This window comes from Podarcis filfolensis (assembly GCF_964270895.1).
Source record: "Podarcis filfolensis genome assembly, chromosome: 2".
NCBI classification, from domain to species: Eukaryota; Metazoa; Chordata; class Lepidosauria; order Squamata; family Lacertidae; genus Podarcis; species Podarcis filfolensis.
Window position 1 is genome coordinate 83,047,375 of NC_139605.1, and position 26,252 is coordinate 83,073,626.

Consider the following 26,252-nt stretch of genomic DNA (forward strand, 5'->3'; position numbering starts at 1 on the left):
GGAAAAAATCCTTTTGGAAGACTTGGTGGAGGTATTCAGAATCTGTCAGAAATATTTTCAGATTTCCATGAACATTTCTTTCTTTTTGTTACCTTCCCATGTAGTCTGTGTGCCTTGGTTCACTTGCTTGAACTCTGCATGCACTTTAAAAACAAACCAGCAGACTTATACCCTGCTTATGACACTGAACAGTAAAGGGGCTGGTGGGCAGTTCTCCTTTTTTTGTTTTGGGTAACAGACTTTTGTTGTGGGACTAGACTAGGTACTTTCCATTTCTATTGTTCTGTGTTTCCTATTTAGCTCCCTGGGTAAAAGGAATGAGACGGGTTTTTTTTTTTAATGTAATTGATTTGTTAGCAGTGGTCACACACTGAAGCTAATTACAATAGCTAGAGCATTTCAGATGTCAAATAAAATCATCTAGTCACATACAAGAGCAGGAAGGATTCAGAGCCATCCAACTGATCTGCAACAGCAAGGTACCATTCAAAGCCTGTGGCACACTAAGATGGAGTGGTTTAATTTAACAACAAAAGATGCTTGTGGATCTCAGTGTTCAAATTCTAAATCTGCCACACACACGTCACACATCCCCTCTGAGCATTAATCTCCTCTCTTTTATTTGTCAAATGAATGGGGGTAGAGACAGTATGATCTCTCCACCTTTTTAAGTAGTTGGGGCAATCTGCCCTGGGCACATATTTCCACATCTCAGTGCTGGCAACCATCTGCTTGGGAAGGTGTATCAAATCTAATATACCCTGCTTCCAATAATTACACGCAAGCAGTGAGTGTGGGGAGTGGGGTTGGGGAGGGAGGGAGGCAGCATAACCTCCTGAAGCAAGGAGACAGTCAATGACACGATATCAATATCCCAGAGCTGCTGTCTCTTCTCACACCCATCACTGAGGCGCAGGCTCTGATTCACACTATGGAGAAGAGAATGGAGAGCTGAACACATTGATCCCCTTGGTTCATCTCTGGCAGCCAGCTGTGCTGATAGTTGCCTTGCGGGGTGGCAGTGCTACAATCAGGAGAGGAGATAATGAGCACAAAAATCTGCAGAACTGGATTGGAGGGCATTTTATTCCTGGAAAGAAAGCCTGCTTGGCCCATTCCTAGTTCAGATGGTTGCAGCGGTTTTACATGGCTGGCTCTGTGACTTGAATGTGTGTTTTCTGCACACCTCCGGCAAGCTGCTGCAGAGAGCCACATTCCAGCAGCGTCAGTGATGCTGCAGAGAATGAAGTGCTAGCTCTCTGGGAGGTCTGCTGAGTGAAGGGCCCACTCCTATGTAATCTTCCCTCCATGCAGGCTCTCCTTCTCATGGCATGCAAGGTAAGGATTGCATTTCAGATTATTTCTGCTCTGTGTGATTAACCAGCGCCTGACCAGGTAGCTGCTAGTCCAGGAACAATGGGCAGAGCTTTAGAGATTCAGAAATGACTGTGGAAAATGCAGAGAACAGTGATTAGTATACCAAACAGCCCCCGGCCTGCAGAGCAGGATGTATTACCTTACCACATCCTCTGCCACGTGCTTGGCAAACCCTCTGTCTGTTGAAATAACTCATCCAGTACCCTGAATTTTACCCACATGGTTGTGTTTGATGTTTGTTGTTGAAAATGCTGCAATTTCTTAAGAATATGTAAATATTCCTTCCGTGGAACAATCCTATAAGTGTCTTTCATTTTTCCTAACGGAAACATTGTTTGCAATTTTAACTCTATGGGTCCACTGTTTTGCTCCGTGGAAACAAAAACCCATTCCAACACTAGGTACAGCTGTGGCCTGCACAGTGGTAGGTGCTGCAGTCTTCACATGCCATGGCTGGTAGCTGCTGTGGCTTTGTGCTTGCACAGAGGCTTCAAGCAGGCCTCAAGGGATGTGACATCATTGTCCCGTGCAGGCCACTAGGGGTTTTTGCGTACCTCCACAAGGAATACTTGGCTGTTGTGAAGGCTGTCTGTCTTGTGCATAGCTGTCAACTTTTCACTTTTCTTGCGAGGAATCCTATTTGGAATAAGGGAATTTCCCTTAAAAAATGGGAAACGTTGACAGCTATGGTGGCAGCTTCAAGATTAACAAATCCATTATTGCATAAGCTTTCTTGGATGTCATCCATGTTTCTTATGAAGTCCACCAAAGCTTATGTAACAATAAATTTGTTTTTAAGGTGCCAGAAAACTCTGTTGTTTTTCCTTTTTAAAAGTTATCTCTAGGTGGTATAGTAAAATGCTCATAGCTGTCTAATGAAAAGTATGTATGTATGTATGACTACTACTACTACTTGTCAGTATCCCTTAATAAAAAATTTTTAGATAGTCATTATACATTTTATTACGGAGTATTTCCTAGGCTGAATTGTGGGAAGTCCATGTTTGGATTGTGCCAAAATGACTGAGGGTGAGCAGAGTGATAATTTATCAATTCTTATAAAATAGTCGCTGGTGTGACACATGAGTTGAGTTCTGTGTAGATTCTACTTCAAGAGTGTTACTGCTACCTTCATAAATTCTGGCTCAGTGTGTCGTTTGTTACATTAGATATTTGATACCTTATTTGTTTTGTGTAATCAACTTAATTAACAGTTTCCGGAGGAGTAACTATGTTTGCTGTTTTTGCTGCTACATCCTAAGAGTCTTGTGGCACCTTAAATACTAATGAATTATTATGGCATGTTTCCATAAACTACAACAGATGAAGTAGAATGCAGTCCATGAAAGCTTATGACACCATAAATTAGTTCATTTTAAAGGTGCAATAAGACTCTTCCCCTCAGATGAAGAGATCAGGATTTATTGAGTTTACATATCACTTCCCCCTGAAAAGGAGGAGAAGTAGAAACTAAGTAAAATGTATTATAGATGGGTACAGGGTTGCCACCTAAAAATATTACACAGAAAAAAGAAAGCAGATATAAGGATCACAGTGTGATATGCGATTGTTATGTGCCATTCAGGGGTGTAGAGCAGGAGCTCATTATGACAGTCTTCATAGCCACGGTGCCAAGGAGAGTCGAGAAATGCAGATAGCTATGTTGATCCACTAAAATAAATACACACACTGCAAAGAAGAAGCAGTGCATAGCAGAATTTACTAGGATCAGCATCACTGCAAACTTAAGTTTCATAGGAGTACACCCCCATTTAACTCAGTAGTCCTTACTTCTGACTTCATAGGTTCAACTTGTAAAACACACTGAAATTTAACAAAGTATCTTCAGGGAGCTGACACGCCACATTTAGCATCTAATTAGAATAGCAAACAATATCAGAATCATAGACTCTTGGAGTTGGAAGGGACCCCAAGGGTCATCTAGTCCAACCCCCTGCAATGCAGTAATCTCAGCTAAAGCATCCATGACAGATCCAACCTCTGCTTAAAAACCTCCAAGGAAGGAGAGTCCACCACCTCTCGTGGGAGTCTGTTCCACTGCTGAACAGATCTTACTTTCAGAAAGTTTTTCCAAATGTTTAGTCAGAATCTCCTTTCTTGCAACTTGAAGCCATTGCAAGAAGCATGCTCCCTCCTCCATGTGACAGCCCTTATTTGAAGATGGCTATCATATCTCCTCTTAGTCTCATCTTTTCCAGGCTAAACATACCCAGCTCCTTCAAGTGCTCCTCATATGGCTTAGCTTCCAGACCCTTGATCATCTTGGTTGCCCTCCTCTGTACACATCCCAGCTTGTCAACATCCTTCTTAAATTGTGGTGCCCAGAGTTGGACACGGTATTCCAAGTGTGGTCTGACTAAGGCAGAATAGAGTGGTACTCTTACTTCCCTTGATCTGGACACTATACTTCTGTTGACGCAGCCTAGAATAGCATCAGGGTTTTTTTTTTGCTGCTGCATCATACTGTTGACTCATGTTAAGCTTGTGGTCCACCAAGACCCATAGATCCTTTTCACACGTACTGCTAGTAAGCCAGGTGTCCCCCATCCTATATTTGTGCATCTTGTTCTTCCATTTGTCCCTATTGAAATTCATTTTGTTAGCTTACGCCTAGTTCTCCAATCTGTTAAGGTCATTTTGAATTCTGATTCTGTCTTCTGCGGCATTAGCTCCCCTCCCAGTTTGGCGTCATCTGCAAATTTGATGAGCATCCCCTCAATTCCTTCATCCAAGTTATTTATAAAGATGGTAGACAATAACAGGCCCAGGACAGAACCCTGAGGCACCCCAATTGTCACTTTTTTCCAGGATGACAAGGAATCATTAATGAGTACTCTTTGGGTTCGGTCAGTCAACCAGGTACAAATCCACCTAACAGCTACCTCGTTCAACCCACATTTTACCAGCTTCCTCGTGAGAAATGCCTCTTCAAAACAACTATTAAAGGTGCAGGAGCCCACCCCTCTTTTTCATCTGGTCACCTTACTTTAATACCAGATATTAATTCAAGAGAAATTGCTAAAATGTATAAGCAGAAAAAAAACCCATGACCATACCTTTAGATATAAACATTTAACTAACTTTATGGAGTTGTTAACGAAGCATATATCTTACAGTGTAATTCAGGAATTGGGAACCTTTGATTCTCTAGAGCTGGGTTTTCCAAACTTGAGCCTCCAGCTGCTTTTAAACTACAATTCCCATCACCCCCAACCACTGGTCCTGCTAGCTAGGGATGATAGGAGTTGTAGTCCAAAAAGAGCTAGAGATCCAAGTTTGGGAAACCCTGCTCTAGATGTTGCAGAACTAAAACTCCCATCATCCTTGACCATGCTTTCTGGAACTTATGGGAGTTGTAGTTCAGGAATATCTGCAGGCCAATGGCTCCTCATACCTGGTGTAATCCTATGTATGTCTTCTCAGAAGTCCCATTTCAAAGTTGCCCACTTCCCTCACAAACTCAGTAACTCCCCAACACTTGGCATCCGTTGGGTTGGGAAGGGACTAATTGAGTACTTTTGCTAAAGTAATCCCCACTCACTTGCAGGTGCCTGGGCCTGGTATGTCCATGAAAGACAACATCTCATCACCTGATACTGACAGACTTCACAACTGTGTGCCGGAGTTAGTATCCTGTTGAACTATGTTCTCTCATATCTCCATTCTCTGGGAAAAATCAAAGAACCCTGCAAACTTCCCTCTACAAATCAGCTGAAATGGGCACCATAGAATCCACAAGTCAGTTATTCATTAGCTATGCAAATCGAAAGAGATCTAAATGGTTTTGAGATGTCATCAGACTCATGTGCAATGAGTTCAATCTCAATATATTTCCTTTGGAGAACACATGGGTAGTGCACTAGTAAGCTGAGGGGTGACTGGACTTCCCCCACCTTGGGACACTTACAGATAGAGCCCTGTGCAGTGCAGCAGTGGAAAGCCCTATCTTTGTTACTGTATCCCATGGCCAATAAGTCAATAATGGGGCATTCTCTCTCTGTGGTTGTTGTGACTCATCTCCCTGACACTCTCCATAAAGGCTGAAAAAGCATGTTAGCTCTGGTGTCAATGCAAAGCGTTCTCTCTCTCCCCCCCCCCTCTCTGTGCATGTGTGTGCGTGCGGACGAAAGGGTGAATGAGGGTATTGGTGGTGGAAAATACCACCTAGCAAGTCTTAGGATGTAGTGGCTTCTCCTTAATGGAATCTCAACCCCTCCCTCACTTTAGGATCACTCTGACCCAGCTTCAGTAAGTCCTATTAACCCTAATAGGAAGAAGAAGAAGAGTTTGGATTTGATATCCCGCTTTGTCACTACCCAAAGGAGTCTCAAAGCGGCTAACATTCTCCTTTCCTTTCCTCCCTCACAACAAACACGCTGTGAGGTGAGTGGGGCTGAGAGACTTCAAAGAAGTGTGACTAGCCCAGGGTCACCCAGCAGCTGCATGTGGAGGAGCAGGGAATTGAACCTTGTTCCCCAGATTACGAGACTACCGCTCTTAACCACTACACTACACTGGCTCTTCTTCTGAGTAAAATTGCATTGAATTGTGCTGTGCATTAGGGCAACAATGGATGAAGATAAGAAATAACAATTTCTCCCTCTTTGAGAGGCTGGTGGGGAATTTGGTATTGCATAGGCCTTTAACTGGCCTTTAATGGCACATACCTGTCAAGGAACAAGATGCAGTATTGTCAAAGAGCAGGTTTGCAACTTAAATATTGCTCAATATATTTGAATGACTGTCTGACACTATCCAATTAGGTCGTTGTGAGTTGCAAAACAATCCTAAGCATGTCTACTCAGAAGTAATTCCCACTATATTCAAAAGGACTGACTCCTTAGTAAGTATATTTATAATAGCAGCCTTAATCTTTGGGCACAATGCAAATGGATATGAAGGCATAAGGTAAAATGGCTACAGCATTACTAATACAATATGAATGAATTTTCTACACTTAATACACTTACACCATTATGTCTCTGCACTTGCAGAATACCCCTTGATATGGGTATTTCAAAACAGACGTTCAGGCAAGGGCCCAAGATGTCTGCAGCCAATTCACTCACCTGGCAGTTATTTCATCACATCTTGTATGCAATAAATGTGTGCGCATGTATTATATAAAGCTTCTTATTTTGCCTATTTTTCATTTTATAAGCCATTGTTGCTGGGAAGCTGATCCCCTCTACTGTCTTTCTAAAGGAAATACTGTTGAATATTCAAACCTAATGAGCTAGGGAAACATCCACTGCTCCAAACATACACATAAGCAGCCCTGGACAGCAGTGTAACTTGCCAAGCTAAAGAGATTGTTGCAAAGTTCCTTTCCAAAGGAAATTGGATCGGTTCATTATTTGCAGGCGGCATCTGTCACTCCCCCACCCCCGTCCTGCCAGTGGATGCTGATCATCCTTACAGAGCATTGTACAAAAGCATGGACTGCTGTGTGCCGCAAGAAGGCTGTTATTATATCAATTTTCCACTTGAAAGCAACAATAATAGCAAATAAAGCGGAAGCTGCATGACACCCTTGCAGAATCCCGGCACTTTTACTTAGGCACTTATGCCAAATTAAGGATGAGAGGAGTGGAGAAGGTGTCAGCCAACTTTTTATTTGGCAGCATATTAAAAAGAGCTTATTGTGATAACCTTGGGGAAGAAAAACGAGCTTAGAGTGGCCATTTCTTCGGAGGTGGCATGAGAATGTTTCAAGGGTGTATACATTTTAAAAAATATATATTTATTGATTTTCAAGGTAGAATGCAAACATAAAGAAAGAGAGAGAAAAGCATATAACCAAACTTATCCCCTTAAACATTGGCGTAGGGGAGCATGTAATACTGTATTGTTATATATTGTAAGGGTGTATACATGACACACAAACTACAGAGAGGGCCCCCCACAAAAGGCTCCAAGGACATGTATTGTGCACAGAAGCATACCCACGTGGTTGTCAGCAGTTCTCATGATTGCAAAGGGTGGTATGTGATTATCCAGAATTATAACACTTTTAGGAAAATGATTTAGAAAAAGATCGTGCAGCTAACTCTCATCTCTGACACCACAGAATTTTTTTTTTGGATCCCTTGTTTCATATCCTGGTCATATCCTAAAGCTAATACTTTATTTCCTTGGTTTTCATTTTAGCATTATTTTAAATCCACTTCTTCACTGAATCAATGTGATTTTGAATCCCAATCCTAGTATAATTTTAGGCACAATCAAGCCAAATATAAATCCTATTATGTTCCATTGATTTCAGTGGAAGCGTTTAGAATGTGCTCAGATTTCTCTCAATGATATCAATGAGGCTTAAAGGTACTTAACTTTGGCTGAATTGTTAATAGCAGCAGTTGTAGTATTTAACAACACCGGGGAAAATGGAAAAGCAATTCCTCATTTGTATTAATTCAGTCTGATCCAGAGTGTGTTTGTCACCCTTTCCAGATTTTCATCACTTACAGATTTGATCATTAAACACTCTTCTCCTCCATTTAAGAAATTAAATACAAAATGCTGATCAGTACTGACTCATGGCATGAGCAATAATAGCATGAGATGCCTGAAACATTTCTACTTTAGAATAGGCATGCCTGAAGCAAACCATCATTCCATGAACATTCATTGTGCAGTGTCTGATTGTTCTGTAAGACTGTAACATAAACGTCCAAGCAGCCTGGTTCTATGCTTCTTTCACTGAATTCATTGGTGCTTACACACATATAGGTGTGGCACAGAAGATTTTGGTCATACAGCCAGATCCCATACAGCGTGTTTACTCAGAAGTAAGTTCCAGTGTTCAGTGTAACTTAGGTTGCAATCCTACTGAGAGTAAGTCCTATTGAACTCAATGGAACTGAGTAGACACACACATAGGATCGCACTGTTTGCCGAATGCAATACTTCAAGTCACCAGCTTAGTTTTCACGTAGTAACAAAAACTACAATTGAAGCAACATATTTTTTAAGTCAATAGGGAAGTTTTTAATGACTGATGTTTTAATGTATTTTTAATCCTTTGCTGGAAGCTGCCTAGAGTGGCTGGGGAAACCCAGCCAGAAGGGCGGGTAGAAGTAAATTATTATTATTATTATTATTATTATTATTATTATTATTATTATTATTTTAAAAAGCATAGTAATGGCCTGTCAAGTGTAAGCTCAATGTTGATATCCTAAACTGCCATAGCACATCAGTCCAAGTCCTTTCTCTCAGCTTTATGAAACAGCAGGTTTAAATTGCTTATATAGAATCCTTCTTCCCTCTAAAATGCATTACCTTGGAGAAAAGGGTGTTTGGTTCACAGCTACCACGATTGCTTGACTTAGAAATAATAAAACATACTTCAAGCCTTATATCCAAACACTTTTGGGACAAACAAAAGGTTACACCAGGAAATCAATGATTGGGCTTCCAATGTTTCCACCCCTCCTCTAAATTAAATACAGATGTAGGGAGGAAAAAGCCCTCATTTGATTGGAAAGTGGCAGGATGAGCGTGGTGAGCTGCAGTATTTAACCTTTTACTCTGCCTTGTTTCTACATTGCCCTCCCCCAAACCCTATTATTTCCTTACAGAAAAATATACAGGTGTCTGTATCATTGCATGGTTTTCTCTCTTCCCCTCACATAGTTCCATGGGGCAAAAAACAGCTGGGAGGGAGGTAAGCATTGGGAAAAGGGCACTGGAATGAAAGTTTTAAATACACCCTTCTCCCGAGCCATTGCTCAGATCAAATTGGTAGCCCTCATTCGTATCTTTTAGTTATTTTTATAAAAATCAAACACTAACTCCTGATATAATGTGTAGTTTCGGCTTCTGCTTCTACCACATCACACCCCAAATATGTCTTCTTATGAAGTTGATAAATCTCATGTACTACTGCAGGATGCTTGTCGGCTCACGTGACATGACTGGATACTCCCACATACAAAAAACAGCATCCACATTTAAACAAACTAGAGGTCAAGGATAACGGTTTAGAGGCTTGCCATATTTTTGCCTTGCCAGGAATTTTTTTGTACGGGGAGCATTCATCAACATGCAATTTGAAGTGGTACATCCCATATGCAACTTTTAAGCACACAAATCTGCAACCTGCACGCCTAGGTAAAGGGACCCCTGGCCATTAGGTCCTCTCGTGACCGACATCTTGCTTTATTGGCCGAGGGAGCCGGCGTACAGCTTCTGGGTCATGTGGCCAGCATGACTAAGCCGCTTCTGGCGAACCAGAGCAGTGGATGGAAACGCCGTTTACCTTCCCACCAGAGCGGTACCTATTTATCTACTTGCACTTTGACGTGCTTTCAAACTGCTAGGTGGGCAGGAGCTGGAACCGAACAACGGGAGCACACCCCGTCGCGGGGATTCGAACCGCCGACCTTCTGATCGGCAAGACCTAGGCTCTGTGGTTTAACCCATAGCGCCACCCACATCCCACTTCCTGCACGCCTACTTTGTAACCTGCATGCCTACTTTGGCCCAAATATATGCCTTCCATGTAATTAAGTTTAATTCAGTGGTATTTCTTTTCTTTTTTTTTTTTTAAAAAGAACTTTCTTTCAGATGCATGCCACTGGAATGGCTTGGTCTTTCTTCACCCTAATATCAGGGTTGTTATGAGATGCATCCACCTGCCAGCCTAACTGATGGTATCTGGTTAGTATTTACAAAAGGTCAGATTATATGGCTAAATTGCCCCAACTGGGAGCAACTGGGATGTAGTGTTGGTTTTAAAGGCCATTCCACACATAATAATTTTCTTACAAATGTCAATGGTATTCATTCTAGACGATATTCAAATAAGCTCTACAGTGAATGAAGCTAAGACATGTCAATTAAATTCAATGAGTTTACTCTAAGTAGGACTAGTGTTGAATACCACACTCAAAATAATTTGAGGCATGCCCAAATGACTAATAACTAACCACCAGTCACAGTTTCCCAGAAGGTGTACTCACTTTTACATTTGTTCCCCATTGTACAGGAAGATTTCCTGCACAGAAGTGATTTCCATGTTTGTTTGTTTTTAAATAACTTTGGGCTGAAGTGGCCTTTAGCCCCATTGACTTCAATGTAAGTAAATCGACTTTAATTGCATCTGACTGGTGGGTGCATGCTTTCACACCACATCATAAGCTCTGCACAATATCATACCTGAACGAACATTTTAAAAGATGCCAATCAGTTAATTATACTGAAAATTTGGGTAATATATATTTATGCATGACTTCCTAGTACAGTAATTACCGTTCCATATCTAATCAATGTTAGCAGCCCTGCTTCCTGTCACAGTTTAATATTTGAGAGGAAATGAATCCTTGAAGTCCTAATCTCTGGCAAAAACAGTTATGCTGGCCTCAGGCATAGCAATGCAAATGTTTGGTATATAGTCAGGAACCTCAAAAAGTGGACTGGATTATAGTACACCTAACAATGATCTGAGCAATATGAAGGCAAAATGTAATACAGGTCAAGCACCCCTGCTTGATCTTGCAAATTCATGTGAATTGGCAATGATTTGCCATTTGATTTTGCCCCCCAAGCAGTACAGTATTATTGGAAAGCTGACATACCCTTTGACTACTCAAACTGTCCCAATTTAATAATAAAATAGAATAAAATAAAAAATAGTAGCTTACAATTTCTTTCATATATTTTGTTGGGACAAAAATGGCAAGAACGCTTGATACTGAAGAGCTGATGCAAGGCATTTGACAAGGTGCCCCATGATATTCTTGTAAAGAAGCTGGTAAAATGCGGTCTTGACTATGCTACCACTCAGTGGATTTGTAACTGGCTGACTGACTGAACCCAAGGGTGCTCATCAATGGTTCCTCTTCATCCTGGAGAAGAGTGACTAGTGGGGTGCCACAGGGTTCTGTCTTGGGCCCGGTCTTATTCAACATCTTTATCAACGACTTGGATGATGGACTCAAGGGCATCCTGATCAAATTTGCAGATGACACCAAACTGGGAGGGGTGGCTAACACCCCAGAGGACAGGATCACACTTCAAAATGACCTTGACAGATTAGAGAACTGGGCAAAAACAAACAAGATGAATTTTAACAGGGAGAAATGTAAAGTATTGCACTTGGGCAAAAAAAAATGAGAGGCACAAATACAAGATGGGTGACACCTGGCTTGAGAGCAGTACATGTGAAAAGGATCTAGGAGTCTTGGTTGACCACAAACTTGACATGAGCCAACAGCGTGACGCGGCAGCTAAAAAAGCCAATGCAATTCTGGGCTGCATCAATAGGAGTATAGCATCTAGATCAAGGGAAGTAATAGTGCCACTGTATTCTGCTCTGGTCAGACCTCACCTGGAGTACTGTGTCCAGTTCTGGGCACCACAGTTCAAGAAGGACACTGACAAATTGGAACGTGTCCAGAGGAGGGCAACCAAAATGGTCAAAGGCCTGGAAACAATGCCTTATGAGGAACGGCTAAGGGAGCTGGGCATGTTTAGCCTGGAGAAGAGGAGGTTAAGGGGTGATATGATAGCCATGTTCAAATATATAAAAGGATGTCACATAGAGGAGGGAGAAAGGTTGTTTTCTGCTGCTCCAGAGAAGCGGACACGGAGCAATGGTTCCAAACTACAAGAAAGAAGATTCCACCTAAACATTAGGAAGAACTTCCTGACAGTAAGAGCTGTTCGACAGTGGAATTTGCTGCCAAGGAGTGTGGTGGAGTCTCCTTCTTTGGAGGTCTTTAAGCAGAGGCTTGACAACCATATGACAGGAGTGCTCTGATGGTGTTTCCTGCTTGGCAGGGGGTTGGACTCGATGGCCCTTGTGGTCTTTTCCAACTCTATGATTCTATGATTCTATGAATGTTTTGCTTTCCTTTTTTATTCTAAAGAATGGTTATGTGTTAAAACAACCATAAGAGTTGTAGGGCTAGAATGGATCCCAATCTTGCATAGTGAAACTTTTGGTACTGTGGAATGATCTTCCACATCTAAATACTGAAAGTAGATGATCTCATAGACTGCAAGAATATAGTCTATGTTCATTCATACTGTGGAGTGCCAAAATGAGAGAGCCAAGGAAAAATGAGTTTAAGACATGGGAGAACTCAAGAAGCTCAAGCTGGTAAGGAAAATGAGTTGCACCCACAGCCCTCCTTAAGTTATGAGGCTGATTACTCCACACAGACACATTCTTGGAGCTTGGTTGGCTCCTAGGGGCCAGCACTAATGGTGGAATCAAGGAAGCCCTTGCGACAGCTTAATTTGGGCATTCAACCCAACAACAAGATGGGCAGGAGTCGTTTGTGGTAGATAGGATTTCTGCAAAAGTGGAGAAGAAACCTGCTGATCTTCCATTTTGGGGAGGTAGGTTAGATTAAGCTTTAACCAGTGTGTGCATGTGTTTTTCCTAATAAGTTAAGTAGCTGTGAGGCATGTGTGTGTGCTATTTGCAATGGTAAAATGGAGCAAGGGGGAAAGGGTTAACCCTCTCCCACTAGAGACCAAATCCAGATCCCCCTCCCACACGGTTTCCCATTTAGAGAGTGCATTCACGTATCTCTATCATCACAGCTAGTTTGATACTAACAAATTGGTAATTATATTAACTTTTTGAAGGGGGAGCAGCAGCAACACACTTTACCAACACACTGACCACTTCTGCAGGGTTTTCTTCTGCCTGGTGTTGTTTTGCTGTATGCACAATAAAAGTAAATTCTAAGCTATCTGGTTGGTGCTATTAATGCATATCGCAGTTCATATTTTACAGCAGAGGGACGGCTGGTTCCAGTCTGATAATACTGCATATCTGTAAACTACTGCCAAGCTTGTTTATATGTATAGAGGCAGGACTTGATCATTGTAAAGTCAGGTACTTCAAGCCATGCATTTTGAGACCCGAACTCACAGCTGCCTTCTAATATGTTGTTGATACTTTAATCTCTTGGATACCGGACTTTCTGTTTGTCACTCAGGCTCAACTGAGCTGATTGGTTCCTTAACGCTATTAAAGTCCTATTACTGTCCATTGTGTCAAACCTACATGGCTTGTGGTTACAGCACTGCCATCTGCATAGCTTTGTGCCCATCTTGTGAAGACTTGTGCCAAAGAAAGGTTAATTTGACATTTCAATGTATCGGTTCAGTTTGACGCTAGCTTTATGCCTATTATCAGGATCCTCTCTGTGGCTCACGCCACTTTGTCTCCTCTATGCATTTAAAGTGGTCACTGAGTTGGGGGGAAGAAATCTATAACAGTCTTTGCAATCTGTCTGCAGGAAGTGTTAATGTCATCTTTAGCTTCTTTTTGTGCCAATTAGGGCAAAGTCCCACAGAGAGGACTAGATAGATGATGCCAGCAAGAGCTTTGGCTGCTGTTCGGAGCCCAGGGTTCATTCTCATCATTCATCCCACTAGTCACAGAGTTGTTTCAACAAATCCATCCGTGCAACACTCATTTTAGTGAAAACCTTTGGCTTGCTGCGGCTGGTAATAAATCACCAGCATAATGAGGTGAAGCTGCTATAGTGGAGCCTGCCCTAACAATGGTGACAGGGTCCAGTAGGCTCTATTAAGCAGAAGAGAGATGTTTGATCTGTGGTTAGAGTCTGCTGGGAGCCCAGGTAAATGGTGTGCTCAACAGAAGGTCCCAGAGAGACAGTGGCTTACGGGGAAGTTCTTACAGTGTTAAAAAATTATGGCAGCAAAGGCACAAAATCTCCCACGAGAACACTGAGGTGACAGCCACAGATCAGCAGTTCTGCTGAGCAATCAATACCTACATTCCCTGAAACAACTGCGCTAAGTGGAAATAGGCCTATATGACATTGACTTGTGCAAAAATCTTAGAAAAAGAGCTGGGCAGCATTCCTTTTCCACATGGGTCAAAGGGATCTTGGCTAGATGAAGTATACTGGGTGAAAGGAGTAGAGGGCAAGATCAGACACTGCATTTCCATTAAAATAAACTGTGCCTCCAGGGTGGCCACTTACGTGTCACCAAAAAAGAGGATAATTTCAATGCACATGTTAATTTATATTTAGAGATGCAAATTTAGAAATGATTATTTTAATTTAAAGAGAAATACAGTACATTGCACCACAGTGGGGAAGACCGTGATCAGGTGACACCTGTGTGCCTGTTCAGTCTGCTGCCTAGGTGCTACCTGTTGATGGTCAACTTCAAGGCCCTAGATGCTTTCCCTTTGTAGAGCTATCCTGATAGCCCTTCAAACAGAGGATGCCTGCAAATAGTGGACTGTCACATGTAAAGGATGACCCATGACCACTTTATGAGCATCCCAACTTATTTTGAACCTCAAGTCATGCTTGTTCCAAGAGATAGATATATACCTTCCTATTATTTTTTTATTTAAAGAATAGCTACAGGAAATGAGTACAGTGGTACCTCGGGTTACATATGCTTCAGGTTACATATGCTTCAGGTTACAGACTACACTAACCCAGAAATATTACCTCAGGTTAAGAAATTTGCTTCAGGATGAGAACAGAAATCGTGTAACAGCGGTGCAGCGGCAGCAGGAGGCCCCATTAGCTAAAGTGGTGCTTCAGGTTAAGAACAGTTTCAGGTTACGAACAGACCTCCAGAATGAATTAAGTTATTCACCCAAGGTACCACCGTAACTGTGCATATTACATTCATGTATTGTCAAAGTGGGAATGAAGCTTAAAGGTCTGGAAATCCCCATTCCAATTGGGATTTTCTGCCAGGCACCTAAGGGAATGGCAAGTGTCAACTCAAAAGCTAAACCTAGGAAGCCAGAGCTTTTGCAGGCAAATTTCTATGTGAGTGCCGCTGTCCAATGTACTGTTCCTACTTGGATACTGTGGATGAGGAATGAGGAAAGGCCAAGGCAACGTGCCTTCAGAAGATCCCTTGTTATTGCTCCTGGCTAACAGCTCACCAAGGTGAAGGGTGAAGAGATTTTTGACATCAATAACTAAGGTTCATACAGTCTTCTGTAGTTTGTGCCATTCCCTTTTTAGGATTATCACCCTAAACTGTATGGCCCAGGACCTTTGCAAAATATTGAGGCATAGATGGATGGCTGCATATTGTGGCTAAAATTCTGGACTAGACAAGGAAGAGTCAGATGATTCAAATCCCATTTAGTTATGAAGCTCATCAGGTGAACTTGTGTCAAGTACATTCTCACCCTGAACTACCTCACAGGATTTTCATGGAAATAAAATAGGTGCAACAGGTGGACTAGAACTATATGTACCGTCATGTGCTTCTCAGAGTAAGGCCAGGGCAGGAATGTATGTGTAAGCAGCTAATGAAACATTTTGACTATTAAGGCTATATGGAATATCCAAAGAAGAAAATCAAAGCTCAAGAGAGCTGCTGAATATCCTTGATATTAAGGGTTTGTTTTTCATGAAAAGCAATATACTCCATCGTCACTTGTTTCCACTGAATATAGTACACAGAAGGAGTGTGTCGGAGACAAATGAGTAAAATGAAACTGTTGTCAATTTTCTGCTTCTAAGGATGCCTGTTGTTCCGTACTTTATCATGTGTGGTAATTAGGTCCCTTTTTACTTTATACTATAGGTTATGTGTCTGGTGCAATAAAGGTGGTAATGGTTCATGTTTTGCAGTCTATATATTCCATATACCAGGAAGGAGGCACTGATAATGGTTCTCATATGCAACTAGTGCAGTTTTCATGACTGGTCTGCAGCAATCAATGATACATGGGCAAGGCAACCTGCGGCCCTCCAGATGTTGGATTCAAACTCCCATCATCCCTATCCAACATGAACATAAGTCAGTTGGTCTATCTAGCTCTCAGTGTTGTCTAAACTGACTGGCAGCAGTACCCCAGGATTTCAGACAAGGGGTCTTTCACTGGGTTTTAAACTTGGGACCTTCTGCCTCCAGACCAGTGGCTGTACCACTGAGCTATGGCCTTTCCCACCTGGAGGGCCACAGGGTGCTCATCCCTGGACTGCACGTGCCATGATGCCTTTGGACACAACAAACAGAAGTCCAGGCTAAAAGCAACTACATGCCCTTTAGCAGAAGCTAATAAATCCAGGTATGCATTCTGTTAACAGGCATTTCCCCAGATTACAATGGTTGGTGCTTTAACTAATCTTATTCTTTCATGAGTGATTAGATGCCTGAATTGCATAATCCTATTATTCAAAGCCTTAGCTTCCTGCTTTCTCCCTTTGTGCCATCCAGTCTGCATTTCTCAGAACATATCAGAGTATTTTGAAAAGGAATTTGATTCAAAGAAAATGGGGTGGGGTGGAGTGGGTGGGATGAATGGTGTTACAGTGCAAGTTGCTGCCCACCCCCCACTGGTGAGTGATGAAAACAGCATTTCTTGACTGAGCAGAACCGAAAGCAAGTATGTATGTATGTATGTATGTATGTATGTATGTATGTATGTATGTATTTATTTATTTATTTGCCTACCTTATTTATAGTCGGCCCTTCACCATATGGTTCCAGGACAGAAGTACATTGCACAAGAACCATAAAATAAAATGTGAACACTATTACATCATCAGGATATGAAAGCAGGTGATGAAAATCCGTGGGGTTCCAAATACCAAGTCTCCAAAGTATACATCTTTCGTTGCTGATGAAAAAATAATAGTGTTGGTACTTGATGCACCTCAGTAACTCCTAAGGTGGGGCACCACCACAGAGGAGGCCACCCCATAGCTTCCCCCATTGGCAGGATTGCCATAGGCAAGTCAATATAGTAGGAGTTGCTCTTTCAGATGTTTGGGTCCCAGTTGTGTAGTGCTTTATATGTCAACATAGGCACCTTGAATTCAGCTCAGAAGTAGATTGGCTAAGGGTTAAGCTGCCACTTTTATTTTGAAAAAATCTGCAGAAATTTGGTTCAGCACATATTTGAAGGAGAATTTGCCTAATTTGTTCTTTCTGAAACCATATGGGAACTGAAACCCAGCCATCCTTCAAAATTCACACTTCTTCAAATTTTGCAATGCACGTCTCCAGCCAAGTAGTGTGAACAAAATGCATATAGTGGGGTAAAGTGTGCATATAAATGCATACCGGTATATGAATGAAAATAACATAGAGAAATGTATTGCATTAGGGAAAATCACTTTACAAAACTGTGTATATTTGGTAAAACTGCATAGAAAATGTGTATATTAAATGAAATTTGGTCTAAAATGCTGATGAATTTCCATGAGGACCTTGAAAAAAATGCCAACTGATATGGAAATGGAGAGAACCAAACTTAAGACAGGAAAAAAGATAAACTGAAATCAAAACTGAGATACTAGCTCATCCCTAATTATGACCAACCAAAAGGTCACAAAATAAACAGTAAGCTTTTGAGTCCACCAGAAGTCTTCATCACGCCGGATATTAAAACGAAACTTGTTGCATTAGGTAAGAAAGACAGCTTGCTTGGTCTTAATACCTGCATTGTTAAAAATGTCTTTTTTGCAGCATAGTCTCAGAAGAGGAGTGGCTATGGGGGTTGTTATGAAGAGAGTGTGCGCTTCAGGATTTACCATTACAAGCCTGAAGTGAAAGAGGGGTATTTGTATCTGTAAGTTGTTAGCATTAATATGAATTCTGCTTAAAATGCTCACCTTAGTTGGTCTTTGGTGACCGCTGGTCACAGCAGGAAAAGCTGTGTGTTGTGGGGGAGCTGGAGGGAGAGAATTTAGTGTCCTCTGCAGAAATAATTGAGCACGCTGAGAAATCACAGTGACAAGCATGCTAGTCAGCATGAAGGAGATGCACTCAGGGTGTGTTCTTAACTTGAACATGACTAGGATGCTCTGAAAGGATAGACTCTAATTTAGCTTCCTGGGTGATATACACCCAGTCTTCCTGAAGGCTTTGCTATTTCCCCTCAGCAGTCCTTATCTCCCTTGCAGAAATGTTTCTGGCACCTTAGTTCTCTCTGGGTGATGAGTCCTTCTCCTTGCCTGTCTACTAATTAATTAAACCCCAGTGACTGATCCAGCTGCAGCACTGTTTCTCCAGCCTAAAAGGTTGCATTTGACAACGTCTTACTCAGAGTAGACCTAATGAAAACAGTGCATGATTAACTTGAGTCTACTGATGTCATTTGCCCTGCTCTTGAGTATGACTCCTATTGGAGACTGCTCTAAGTGTCCGGGAGTTTCTTATGTAAAGAATTGCCACCACCCATGAAATGATCTTAAAAAAGAATGTTCCTGAATGCACAGTCAACAAAATTGGGCTGAGAGGGAGGGAAGAGTTTCAGTTGCACAGGGCAAACCAGACCCATTCCCCCAATTTGAGGGGAAGAGATCTACATTTCTCATTAAGAAGTATGACGAACTGAGGACCTTTTTACTCAGGGAGTACACCAAGCTGTTTTGACCAACTGATGTTCAGAGAGAATGAATCAGTGAAGACAAGTAACATCCCTTAAAACCCCAGAAAAAAATGCTGATGACTTCTAAGTGCACACAATGAGGAAAGAGCTGGATTTCATCTGATTTCAGAATAAGGGAAGATGATGCAGGTGAATGTGGCTACTGCTTTGTCTGCCATGACTTGCATTTGCCAAACAGCACCGAGTTGCAAATTGGTGCCAGGAGCAATCCATAGTGCTCAAGCGTCTCTCCACTGCACATGCTGGAGAGAATACACAACACCAACCCTCAAGGGATTTCAGATTTGCCTTTCCCCCCGACTAGTTTCACAAACACCCATGAAAAGGGGCTTCCAATGTTTTCCTTCTACTATCAGAAATTGTTGTCCTACATATTTTACTTACTTTAATATCTAGCTACCTAGACAGAATCTTAAAAAGCAGAGACATCACCTTGCCAACAAAGGTCCGTATAGTTAAAGCTATGGTTTTCCCAGTAGTGATGTATGGAAGTGAGAGCTGGACCATGAAGAAGGCTGATCGCCAAAGAATTGATGCTTTTGAATTATGGTGTTGGAGGAGACTCTTGAGAGTCCCATGGACTGCAAGAAAATCAAACCTCTCCATTCTTAAGGAAATCAGCCCTGAGTGCTCACTGGAAGGACAGATTGTGAAGCTGAGGCTCCAATACTTTGGCCACCTCATGAGAAGAGAAGACTCCCTGGAAAATATACACAAATATTATATATAATGTCACATTCTCCCCCCTCTCACTTTTCATTTTTTTAAAAGCCCCATCTTAATAAGTTAATTGGTGACAGGATTGGAGCCAGTCTCCATGTGGACTGTCACTGGCCACAAACAGAAATCTGAGGCAACGTGGTGCAATGCCAGCCAAGTCACATTCCACAGGGGAAGAGAGGACAAACAAAAATACACCCAGAAAGCAGCTGTATGCATAAGCCAGGCATAGGCAACCTCAGCCCTCCAGATGTTTTCGGACTACCATTCCCATCATCCCTGACCACTGGTTCTGTTAGCTAGGGATCATGGGAGTTGTAGTCCCAAAATATGTGGAGGGCTGAGGTTGCCTATGCCTGGCATAAGCTGAAACAAGCATTTCTCCAAGCCTCTCTAATGGGGAGGTGGCTGAGCACACTTGCATGGAGCGATGCCACTCAATAGGAGATAAAGAACAGTGCTGATCCCTGCCTGTTTAAGCAGCAGTATTGATGTTTCATTCCCATGTCAAACCTGATCAGAAGAAGTGGAAGCTGCAGAGCATGCTCTGCAGAATTTGCTGTCCTCTGCGTGAAACATTGCTCTCCATGTAGGATTCGCTGTCAGGAATAGTTCCTGACCATGAGAGCTGATATGAAAGTGCCTCAGCAGAGGGAGGCTTTTGTGTTCTCTGTGCAATGCAGATGCTGCCATCCTTTTGAATGTTTATTGTACTGAGAGATGAAGCTTATTTAGAAGAATCTGCTTTCTAAATTGGCACTATAGGAACATCTTGTTAACAAAGCACCTGCTAGGGCTCTGGAGAGTTGGGATCCCTGAAGCATGAGCCTTAAGGCATGCCCTCCTGCCTCCATTCCTTTAGGGAAGGAAGGATTCGTGCATTTTTAAGAACATGCACAGCACCCTTTATAGTTTATAATACACACACCCAAGCCCCCATCCTGCTTTGCACCATACACACATTGTTTGTAGCATTTAATTTCTCATTTAACCAGCAAAAGCAGCAGAAAATATATTTATAGGTAACCAAGGTTTGTTGAGAAAAGCTACTTTGGCAATCAAGCAGCATACGATAAATTAATGAATATTCTTAATACACACATATGGGTGGACTACTATTTCCCCCTACTCCAGAAAGAAGTTGTTTATGCCTGCTTAAGAAGATACTGGCGTTCTAAGAGAATTTGGCAAGTGAAGGATCAAAATGCTGCCTCGTAGCTTTACAAAATTGTTATTTCTACACACGGTATGATCAGTGTGATCTTAGATCTGACATGGCTCCCAACAAACTAGCAGCTGCTTTTAAACAGCAAAACTCCCCAATAGGAGTCTTCAAAGATTAATAGAATTCATTTATAAAGCACAGGTCCAATTGATATTACAGAGACGATGTATTAGTGCCAGCTTGCTTCTCACGTGGAGATTCAAGCCGAGGATGGCATTGTTACACTTCAGAGGCAATAAGCAAACCATGTTTCAATGGGAGTACCTGTAAATGATGATGATGTCTTTGTACTGACTTATTCTTTTAAAACTTATAAAATATTTCAGTGCCTTGGGAATCTGACACTCAGTACCACCATGTAGAATAAGGGACCATTGGCTGGTGAACCAGAGATTTAGAATAAGCCAGGGCAAAACTGTGATGTTAAAGCAGAATATAATATAACATCAGGCTTAAAAGAAAAAAAGAGCACAAAAACAGCATGCTAACTTTGACTTGGCTACATCTGGGAAAATGCTATTGCAAAACCAGATGCTCAAAACACGGTGCCAACAGCAGCAACAACAACTTTATTATTTGTACCCTGCTCATCTGACTAGGTCGCCCCAGCCACTCTGGGCTGCTTAGCATTTTAAATTCTTAAGAAAGTGGCAAAACCCTTGGCAAGTGAACAATGACATCCCAGCCAGGTGGAAGCATAAGTCAGCATGCAGCAAGGAAAAGACCACTACTTCTTTTAGGAGGAAAGCTATGCTCACGTTAAGGCTGAGCCAAAGGTTCTTTTTATAATAATTTTTTATTAGTTTTCAATTACAGTCCAATAATAGCTTCATTATAACAATACCAATTTATAATACAATTATTAATACCAATCGTTCAAATACCAAATTGATAGTGAAGGAATGGGTTTCCCAAATCTAAAGTCTGACTGTGCAGTCAGTCTGAAACAGGCCCCAAAATCCCATTCTCCCTTCTCTAAGGGTGCATTAGCTAAAAACCATTAACTGGAGCTCTTGAGCAACTGTATAACAGGAACCCAGCTGTATAAACAAAGCTCTCTCCTTTACCAGTCCGTGACCCTAATGAATGGCCTTGTCCATTCCAAAGTAGAGCAGGGATGGCACAGCTTGGTCTTATCTTACATCCTGACCACACTGACGCACAGACCTTGTCCGGGAATGGTGCCAGGAGTGCTCTTAGAGCTGGTGACCTTACCCCAACATAAGGAATACAGGAACAGGAACACCCTTTTATGGTCAAGAGTACTGGAACAGGAACATCTATTTATGGTCATGGATGTCAACTATCATGTATAAGCTGACGTGGCTGAATTCCTGGGGAGGGGGGCAAGGGGACCAGAAAGGGTATATAAGCTGTGTGTAACCGCTCTTTAAGTGCTCTTGCTGTGAACCGATTCACGCAGTGCCTTCTGCTATCCGGAGAGCAGAATAAACTCTTTCTCTGAACCAAACCTCGGTGTCATTTGACTTCCTTCCTCCCGTCCGAGAGCAACGCTCACCCAACCAATCGGTAAAGTCTAATAAGGCTACAATAGATAATTTAGATAAAGTGGTTCCCCGCATGTTAGATTTGATGGTTTTCTTTATTGATGCGTTCCAAAATCTTATTAAGGTTGAGCCAAAAGGTCTTACCTCAGAACTTGCCTTTCCCAAACAGGGGCAAGTAAGTGAAAGGTTTGTGTGATGGGATGGTGGTTGTTACACTTGGTAGTGGCAGCAGAGGTACAAGCAGAGTTTCTTCTCTCTCTCTCTCTCTCTCTCTCTCTCTCTCTCTCTCTCACACACACACACACACACACACGATCACCCTGTATAGCTATGACAGTGGTAGAGCTTCTCTTGGTGACTTGCTGGCTGGCACAATATAGGAGGATCAGGTTTAACACTCTGCTCTCCCACTAAGACCACCAGGCATCAAATTCATGGAGGATTAGGTTATCAATGGCTACTAGTCATGCATAAGCCTGCTTGTGAGCTTCCCTCTCTGAGAAACAGGATGCTGGACTAGATAGGCTTTTGGCAGTGGGATCTTTTTTCATTATCGTTGGGATTGATAGTGAAGGGTTTTCAGCTCAGGAATCTGCACTGACATTCACAGACCCACATTCCTCTAGCGGAGGAGAAAAGCATCTCTAGTCTGAGCATATTCAAAGGTGTGGCAGTACGTAGCTCCATGTCACAACGCTGCCCCTTTATATCCACTACCACTTATCTGAGGGGTGTTACCAGGCCTGCTGCTGTTTGGGAATATAAAAGATCACTCAAAGCTTTGGATATTGTTGCAGCAACTTATGCTCTTTGGCACAGGGTTTTGTGATACTTGACCATGGTTGAAGAATCTGGTCTTTCATAGACCAGTTACTTTCCACATGTGTCCTTTAAACTAGCTGCTGGTCACATTCAGGTTTGTTCTCCCCTAACACAGTGTTGAGCCCATCAGGCAAGAAAGTGTGTGTGAATGCATCTAACCTTCCTTGGATTATATTTGTAATTGTGAATGAGCTAATTGAAAAATAAAAACAGTTTGCATTTAGAAAAGTCAAATAGAAGTGATTAAGACATTAAATGGATGCTGTGCTGAGTGGTCATCTGGGCTAAGTACTTGGCCCCCGGGCCACCACGGATTGGCTCATTTGAAGGATGGGTTAGGTGGGAACCCATGAGTCTCTGCAGCAGTGGGAGGGGACAGGGAAACAATCTAAAATGGTGCTGCGCATCAGGGGGTGAGAGGAGGCGCCACATCGGGCCGCAACCACTGCTCACCAGCAGGACGGTAAGCGGCCATTCCCACACATCAGTAGTTCTTGCAGATATTAACCTTCTGTGATCAACTTCATGTAGAATATCTGCTTTGCTCCTGGATTATATTGCACTTAAAACGCTCCCCGAGAGCTGTCAGTGAATTGTTTATTGTGCAACAGAAAGAATTGATGCACATTATTGCTGTAATAGTTTTGGAAAGTGTCTTGTTTCTTTGGCAGTAGGAATGATTGTGGTGAAAACAGCAAGACAAACTCAGGCTGTGCATACACTTCTCTACCACATAAACTTTGGAGGAAACCTTTTTTTTTATGTAACAGCTTAAATAATAATCTTGAAAATGCCTCCATTTTAAGCTGCAGTAAAGGTCACTGGTGGAGGAGAATAGTTGTTGTTTTTCCAGCGATGGGTAGGGAGAAATTCAACATCCTGGTGACCTTTTGTTTATATGCATCTATCATCTGGACCCTCCATAAACATGCTAACAGATCTGATGTGGCACAGAAAATGGGATGTGGCAGTGGCATGGAGAGAGACAGGTGGCGGTGCTTTCTGAAAACATCACAGAAACACTGCACCAGAAGCTTCCTCTGATATGCTGGAGATCACTATCCCCATCACTCACAGGCTGTCAGGGCTGCATCCCAGACACACACACGCATGGAATTCTAAGCATCGCAAGCCGCTTCCAGGATCTCGCTCAATAAGACAAGAAAGCTGTTTTGTTTGGAGCTGCTCATCCTGTGGCCGGAGGTATAGCAAAGAGACGAGGAAAGCAATTACCAGGGATCCTACACCGTCTCTCACTGGAGCATGCAGCTCAATAAATGGATGACATCAGAGTGCAGTAGAGGTGGTGGTGGCGGCGGCAGCTGCTGCTGCTGCAGCAGCAACAGCTACTCAGCTATAGCCCTGAACAGAGGAGCCATAGACAGCAAAAAAAGAGTTTTTGGGGGAGGGGAGGGGAGGGGAGGGGAGGGGAACTGTGGAAAGCCGCCAGGGTGTTGATTGATCACCACTTCACTTTCGGCTACCCGAAATACATGTTGTTGCAACAGACAATGAAGGTATCGAATACGGAGCGACGTGGGGATCACTCAGCTGTGAGATGGGATGCAAGTGGGCCACATGTTTCTGTGTACGTCGAGATCTGTATCAACCCATGCAATGGGGATGGGCCTATTGCAGGAGGCCAGTGGCCTGAAAGCAGTGGAGGTATAGTTCTACCCCGGGTCCATTTTGGAGCCATTTTGACATCAGAGGCGAAGCATCCACCTTGATGTTGCAGTGCTGAAATGCTGGACAGCCAACCTATTAAAAGAAGCAACGTTGAAGCAGCACAGAGATAGTGCCTGGCCTCCTGTGCTTCTGCGCCTTTTCCAAGTATTCGAGGCGGAAATTCAGCTTGCAAAAGGTGGTTTTGGTGAATGCCTGTTCCCGCCCTCCTCTAGGAAGAGATAAGTTACTCATTTATCTTACAGAAGCATGCTTATATTTCAGTCTAAAGGCATTCAAAATGGTAGGAACAACAGGAAGCAGTGCTACAGCCAACAAAAGACTGCTCTGTAAGAGCTGGGAAGAAAATCTACAGAGAGGCCCTGAGGCCACATTGAAGCGCTGTGAAAATTTAAGTACCTCTGCCCAGCTCAAGTGCACAATGGAGTCTGATTCTGGGACTCATTTGGAAGACGATTGAGTAGATAAACAGAAGCAGCAGCTTCTGAAGTTGGGCCCTATCCTTAAAGATCTGCCTCTTGAGAGGACTCAGTTATACTGAAGAAAGACTGAGACACCAGCAACATTTCTATGTTGGCCCCAGACTTTGAAACTTGACTGCAGCAAGTGGAATCCATCTTCACTCTATCCACAGTGAGTAACATTTGAAATAGCATGGGGATGGGGCAATTTCTCCAATCCTTGCATTTGGTCCCAGTACTGTTCCCTTCAAAACTAGAGGATATGGATTTGGTCCTTGTCTGGGAGAATGGGCAGAACAAACATATGCCCTATGGGCAAAATTTTAGAATAACAAAAACAAAAAAACCCCAAGGCTTCAATTTACATATGCTTACTTGGGGGAAATCCCCATTTGACTCAATAGAAATTACTTCTGGGTGAATATGTACTGGATTGGGTTGCTGTCTTGCAGTATCTTAAGTGAACTAATAGCTGGTGTAAGATGCTTGCTTAACTGTTAAGTATTGCTGGTCTTCTTGACCTAGTTGACTTGAGAGCCACACAGAATGCCTTCTTGGAGAATGTCCAGTAGTTCTTGCACAGAAAAGCAAAACCTCACAGTCAGTGTGAGATTGAATTGGGCCTAAAACAATTGGATATGTCATATTTCAAACAGTGTTTTCATGATTTAATTTGGAGAGACTTTTTACCAACTGAAAGTTTTGCTGCTCTTCTCAAACATGCTGCAACACTTGTCTTCAAGAATGTATTTTTTTCTGCAATCCGGCAAAACATTGGGTGCACTTAAGTCCATAGGAACCAGTTAACTGAAGCACAGCCTATCATTACACTGGATTGTGTTGATGTGCTGCCGATACATTTTTCTGGGATCTGTTTTGGATTTGATCCTTTTGCTGAACATTTACTTTCAGTTGAACCTGGGGAGAGGGTAAACAGAATCTAACAGCACTTTAGTTTTAGGTGCCTACCTTTTATGTATTGCTTTCAATAGGGACTTTTTTCAGTTCTCCTACTCCAAGGTGTGTTCTTGACCTTGACGTACTTGCATTCTGTCTGTGAA

At 42.4% G+C, this 26,252-nt stretch overlaps 1 protein-coding gene and 1 long non-coding RNA gene across 9 annotated transcripts in view; one reads left to right on the top strand and one right to left on the bottom strand.

Moving 5' to 3' along the window:
• Positions 1–26,252, bottom strand: part of SHISA6 (shisa family member 6) — a 258,658-nt gene that overhangs the window by 152,469 nt on the left and 79,937 nt on the right. The gene's annotated exons all lie outside the window — the stretch shown is intronic.
• LOC310755283 overlaps positions 1,019–26,252 on the top strand; it is a 41,180-nt gene continuing 15,946 nt past the window's right edge. The window contains exon 1 of one of the 2 annotated variants that reach the window (XR_014544276.1): positions 1,019–1,338. This is a non-coding gene — a long non-coding RNA (uncharacterized lncRNA). Of the gene's footprint in view, positions 1,339–24,497; positions 25,364–26,252 lie in introns of those variants that run through there. The other variant, XR_014544277.1, reaches the window with a different exon arrangement.